The sequence below is a fragment of the Vombatus ursinus genome, unplaced genomic scaffold, assembly GCF_900497805.2.
Source record: "Vombatus ursinus unplaced genomic scaffold, bare-nosed wombat genome assembly UNPS02014941.1, whole genome shotgun sequence".
Classification (NCBI taxonomy): Eukaryota; Metazoa; Chordata; class Mammalia; order Diprotodontia; family Vombatidae; genus Vombatus; species Vombatus ursinus.
The window spans coordinates 5,330,999-5,336,998 of record NW_020954719.1 but is presented as its reverse complement, the minus strand read 5'-3'; the positions used below and the strand labels follow the sequence as shown (position 1 = coordinate 5,336,998).

Here is a 6,000-nt window from a genome sequence, read left to right as displayed (position 1 = left end):
TTAAAATAATTCCAGTATTCTACCTCACACCCAACAGATTCACAAAGATGACCAAAAAAAGGGGGGGAATTGGCCATTTTTGGAGGAGATTAGACTCAGTGATGTACTATTAGTGGAATTGTGAATTGATCCAACCATTCTGGAAAGAAATTTGAATTATAGCAAAAAAAAAATCACTACTCACATCTTCTGATCCAGTGATACCATTTGGGGCTATTTCACAGAAAAATTAAGGGAATTAATGGTATACCCGTCAATTGAGGGAAGACTGAAAAATCAAGGACTGCCAATTAGGTGTTTTACATTTCCCTTCCTCTAGACTTTGTCCAAACAACTCCCAGGTTATGTCTGCCAGTAAAAGGGCCAGGCTCAGCCCAATTCATTTGTCAGTGATGGTCTTCTCTGATGCGGCAGCTCCCGCAACTGCCAGTCAGCTCTAACCCCAGGGGACCCGAGTCCTCCAGACCTCTGGAACTCACAAGGCGATTAGAGGTGTCGAACGGAACATACTTTTTCAGACATGGCCAATGGATTTGTTTTTCACTGGACCATGCTTATTTGTTACAAGGGAGGACTTTGGGGAGAAAGGGGAGTAAGAAGATTAGTGACAGTGATGGCAAAAAAGAAGGGGGAAAAGTATAAGCACAGAAGAAAACGGAAGGAGGTTCTGAGGGAGACCTAGGTGAGTAGAACAGCTTTGGACCTAACGATTTAATTTGTTGTGTATTTTTTGAGAACTATATACATAAGAGAGACTCTCGGCTTCATATATAATACTTCCCCCCCACCTTGAAATATATAGAATTGTTCGTCTTGGTTGGTGTTTGTCAAGTTCAGAACAAAAAAATTAAATTAAAATCCTGAGGAAAAAGAAACACCATGCTTGCGTTGGCACTTGGGTCGAAATACAAAGGACGGTTTATGTTATCCCTCGTTTTCCTCTCCAAAGTCAGTGGAAAAAAAATATTTAACTCCCATAGTCTACAGGACGGGCGCTAACAACATCCAGAAAGCGCAGACCAATCCAGGTGTGGGCGACGCACCTGGAAAATGCGATGGCCGGTACCACTGTAAGGTGGGGGGGTGGGGGAAACTGTCCACAAAATAACACATAAAAGCCAGAACGTGAATCTTCAGAGTCGCAGTGACTGAGAGACATAAATATAGAGGGTGGAAACCCATCTTGCTCCCAAAGCCTCAGGGACGCATGGGATAGGTTCCTCCGCCCCCTCCACGAGCGAGTGGTTGATTCCAAACTTAAGATGGTGTCGGCGCAGATCGAGCTCAGCCTACTCCAGCAACTGGTTGGAGAGGACTGGGACCCAGGAGCGGGGCCAAAATGATGGGGCGGGTCTGTAGGCAGGGTCAGAGCCAGGGGGCGGGGCCAGGTGCGGGGCTGTCTCTTCTTGTCAAAAGGCAGCCTCTGAGCGCAAGCCGTTCCAATCTCAGAGCGGGCGTGTTCGGGGACCAGGTGCGGAGCAAGGACCAGGACGGGGCTCAGAGCTGGGACCGGGACCGAGATTGGGACTGGGTGTGGAGTGGAGATCTAGAGATCTCGGGGGTGGGGGAGGAGAGTGTATGTGCCTACGAGTGTGTGCGCCCCTGGACCACTGTGCAAGGCTGGGAGGTGAGGGCACGGTGTGAGTGCCAGGATGTGGTGCCACGAGTCAGGCTGGACACTGAGCTAGGAGAAAGAACGGAGTGTTGGGAGTTTTTGCCCAGCGCGGAAGTGTACTGTAGGCTGCGGTAGAAAAAGAATTGACTCTACCCCCCAGTCAAAAAGCGTTCGAGTTGAAAATGGGAAGAAGGGAGGCCGGGGTGCTACTCCTCGGGAGAGGAGTTGAAGGAGACTGGTAACTGTAGGTAGTTATAGAGTTCACCAGGACGCTGTTTATCTTTGTCCATTTCCCCCAGGGAATCGTAAAACACACAAGACGGGTCTCTAAGACTCCTATACAGTGCTGATCGAGTAGGATTTCTTAAAGTAGAATTTTCTACAGCTATCATTATTAGTACGGTGCCATTTAATTAAGGAAGTGCCTCCAGAGCGTGTGCGTGTGGCTGAGGGGATGGGAGGCCTTGGGGAGGGTTGTAGAATGGCTGGATGAAAGTATGGCACCTCTGGGACAATTTCGGAGTGAGGAGGAGACTCCAGAGCTGCTTTTGAGTAGGTGAAGTGAGCTGAAATGAGAAATTTCTGTGAGGGAATGAGTGAAAGCCACTTGGGAAAGTTTCTGCGAAGAAACTGCATGTGGGGTTTGAGGGAGCTGTGGAGAGCCAAGATTGCCCAGGTGAGAGGGTCTAGCCCTCTGGCTAATAGAAGATCAAGGATGACGCCCTTGATACCTGGGGAATGAGGGGGGTGGGACCGGCAGGGTGCCCCTAGCCTGGCTGTGTCTGGGCCCTTCCTGAGCCTCCTCCTCCTCTTTCTCCTCCTCCGTGTGGTGAGTGAGTCAGCCTCCTGTCTGGGCTCAGACACAGCCAGGGGGGCTAGAGCCTGGGTAAGTAGATCGTCTTTGAGCTTTGCTGAAACACTCCAGAACAGAGTGCAGCTCTGCCCCCAAATCATTGTTAAGTGGCTGTCTTCCATGAGGAGGTTAGTATGGGCTAGTTAGGGCAAAGAAACAGGCATTTCCAAGAAGCAATGGCCCTGGGGTTTTCTGGGATGTTTCTGAAAGGAGCCGGGAATGACCACCCCAGGTATGACTACATGTGTTTGCCATTCCTTTCTCAGGATTTGGTGGTGGGTCTTAGTACTCCAGAGTTGTCATTGAAATGGTCCAGCTTTCTCCTGCCTACCACCTCACCCCTGAGTGATCTCTTCAGCCGATGACCTCTGCTGGTGAGTTCAAAGTGCAGAGACAAGGACTGTGACTTCTACCAAATGACTTTGGGGAAGGGCAAAAGAGGGGTCATGCCTTGAGTTGGAAGAAGAGATCTGGATAGCCAGGTTTCTTCACCCTACTCAGAGCTATCAATGAGAGGGGTTGAACTGGAACCTTTTATCTTTCTTGCCGCTACTCTTCTCCCTGCTCAGATATAAGAAAAGGTTCTCTTTCCTCCTGGAGGGAAAAAGACAGGATTGGTATACAGCCAGATTGCCCTAGAGATAGTAGCCCTTTAATAGCTTTTTAGTCTTCATCCTGGGGGGTAGGGATCCCTAAGGGGATAATAGAGGCATCAAAGTTTTTTCTTTGGCCCCAGACCCTGCTGCTTCCTTTTTTCAATTCATTTGAGGAGAGGCCTTGGTGCCTCATTAGGCTGTGGGGATGACTCAGACTGTAAAAAGTTAGGAAATTTACAAACCGTCTTTCAACCAGATCACAGGCTTATGGGTTTGGTGAGTCTTTGGGTCATCAGTGATATGGGCTTCTGGGGGGGGAAGGGACAATATTTTGAGCCCTTCCTATCCCCAAATCTGGGAAGAGATTAAAGGTGAGAAGGGAGAGAACCCAGTGGGAAAACTAACCCTTCACCTATTTTACTTCTTTGGGATTGGATTGGGTCAGTTGTTCTTTATTTGTGTAAGTAATGTGAAGGATTCAGGTAATTTATTTCCTGGAATCTTCTCACTTTGCCTTAGGATTGCTCTCTCTTTGATATCAAGTCATAGATAAAAATAAAGTGAAACTCTTGAACTCTTCCAAAGCACAAACCCAACACTTCTTCAGGGCCAGCTGTGCAAAATTTGGGGAATGATAGTGGGCCAGAACAAGGCAGCTCCTTTCCCCTTCAAGGCAGGATGAAGAAGTATCCAGTTCTCTACCTCACTACATTTTGTCTCATATTGATCCTTGGAGCCAGATACTGGCCCAGGGCAATTCTTCTAGAACCACTTTCAACAACCTCCTAGTCTGAGTAGGCTGTCAATTTGGGTCTCTCTGAGCAGAGGGTCAAAGTGTCAGGAGGTCCCAGAAGTCTGAACTGGGACAATAATCTCGCTAATAATAGGTAGATATTATTACCCTATTTTACAGATAAGGAAAAAGGCTGAGGGGTTCAGTGACTTGTTCCAAGTTCAGTACTTTTTCTATTATATCATGCATATTCTTGTTCTCCTGACTGCCACAGTATGGGAGAATTATGAGCCTTTACACTTGGGCCAGAGTTAAATTGGTTTCTAGAGGCAGTAGAGAGTAAAGGAAAAAGCCTTGTCCTGAAAAACCTGTGGTCGAATTTTGAACACTTAACATGGGACCTCAGACAAGTCACTTCATCTCTCTGAACCTCAGTTTCTTCATCTATAAAGTAGGTTTAAGTTATACTTAATACCCTGGAAAGATTGTTATAAAGAAAAGGCTTTGTAAGCCTTAAAGCAATTTACAAATATGAACTATTATTATTTCTTCCTTGAACAATGAAGATTTCTTTTCTAGGTAGTCTTAAACTGGCCCATTCTCCTTTTGTATACTATACATTTTTTTTTCAAATGTTCATGGGGCAGCTAGGTGGAGCAGTGGATAGAGCACTGGCCCTAGAGTTAGGGGACCTGAGTTCAAATCCAGCCTCAGACATATAACATTTACTAGCTATGTGACTCTGGGCAAGTCACTTAACCCCAATTGCCTCAGCCCCCCTCCCCCCAAAAAAGATTTAGCTCAAATGTTCATGCTTTTTCTTTTCTTCATCACTATCACTTCCCAATGCCTCCTCCCAACAGAACCTTCAAAACAAAGTGCTATTCCCCCCAGCCTTTCCTTCTTTTTTTCATTACTTTTCTAGTGGCTCTGCACCTTTTGTTCATCCAGATAAATCTTATATTGTATCTGGTTCTATAAAGTAACTACTTTGTAGTTTGGTGTGGTATTAAATTAAATATATAAATTAATTTAGATAATATCATTTATATTGTATTAGAGTGTCCCAACCTTGAATAATAGTTCTCTCTCTAATTATTTGTCTTCCTTATGGAGTCTGTTTTGTAGTTGTGATCATATAGATCTGAAATGTGTTCCAAATTTGTTTTATTCACTTTGTTATTTTTGTACCCAGTTGGGGTTTTGGCTAGGTACTATATATGATTACTTGAACAAATATACTAACTTCCATCTCTCATTCCATCTGGCCTATTTCTCCTTTAGTCAGTCAGCCTCTCTCTCTTTCTTTCTTTCTCTCTCTCTCTCTTTCTCTTTCTTTCTCTCCTTCCCTCTATCTTCCCTTCCTCTTCCTATTTGAAAAGACAATCTAAATTATGCTCTGAAATATTACTAAAATTACAGAAAACCCTCTCCCTAATCAGTTCACTTCTACTCCAGCCTGACCTGGATATTTTCCCTATGGGTTAGTTTCTCTTCTCTAAATTTCGAACTGCGCATTTACAGCCTTAAACTAAATCAGTATTAATGCTCGTATACTTTAATAGAAATGTCAAAGAGCATACAAATGCAGATGTTAAAACAAAGTATAACAGGCTATAATATGACTTGTAGCTGGAGGATAGAACTATCTTCTTCCCCCCACAGACTGAAGGAGTAAATATTAAGAAACATGTTCTGGCAGATTAAAGGAACAAAGTTTCCTCACAGAAGGGGAAGCAAAGGGAATGTGGACTGGACTTAAATTCCTCTCACCAACCATATGCATTTGATGCTTTGATCCTCTGCATGTGCATCCACTCCTGGCTCTATAACTCTGGGCTGATCATCACCTCCTTTCCATCCCCAGCTTGCTCTTTTCTGCTACTCCCTGTCTTGATTAATGGGGAGGTGATTCTCTCACCCCAAGCTTTCCACTAGGGTTGTCAGGAGAAACATAGAACCAGATATGGCCACTGTCCTTATTTCCATATCTCTGTATCATTTCTTTGCCTGACTTTTCTGCCTCCCCACTTTTGGAAGGAAACTTTTGGAACTTTGGATAATATGTGAGCTAGACAAGTCTGCCCCCACCAAGTCTCCTCTGTGGGAGGGGCAATCTGTGCTGAGCATGAGCTACATTCTGAAGGGAATTTATTTTTCTATCTCTTCCTGCAGGAAGTTTATTTTATATCTTACTACTTTA

At 44.8% G+C, this 6,000-nt stretch overlaps 1 protein-coding gene across 1 annotated transcript in view; it reads left to right on the top strand.

Annotated features, from left to right (window-relative positions):
• The first annotated feature begins 1,398 nt into the window (after nt 1-1,398).
• The window catches only part of VDR (vitamin D receptor), a 91,834-nt gene continuing 87,232 nt past the window's right edge, over nt 1,399-6,000 (top strand). Inside the window, exons 1-2 of the mRNA XM_027844264.1 lie at nt 1,399-1,471; nt 2,735-2,842. The gene's annotated coding sequence lies outside the window, so the exon portion shown is untranslated. The remainder of the gene's footprint in view (nt 1,472-2,734; nt 2,843-6,000) is intronic.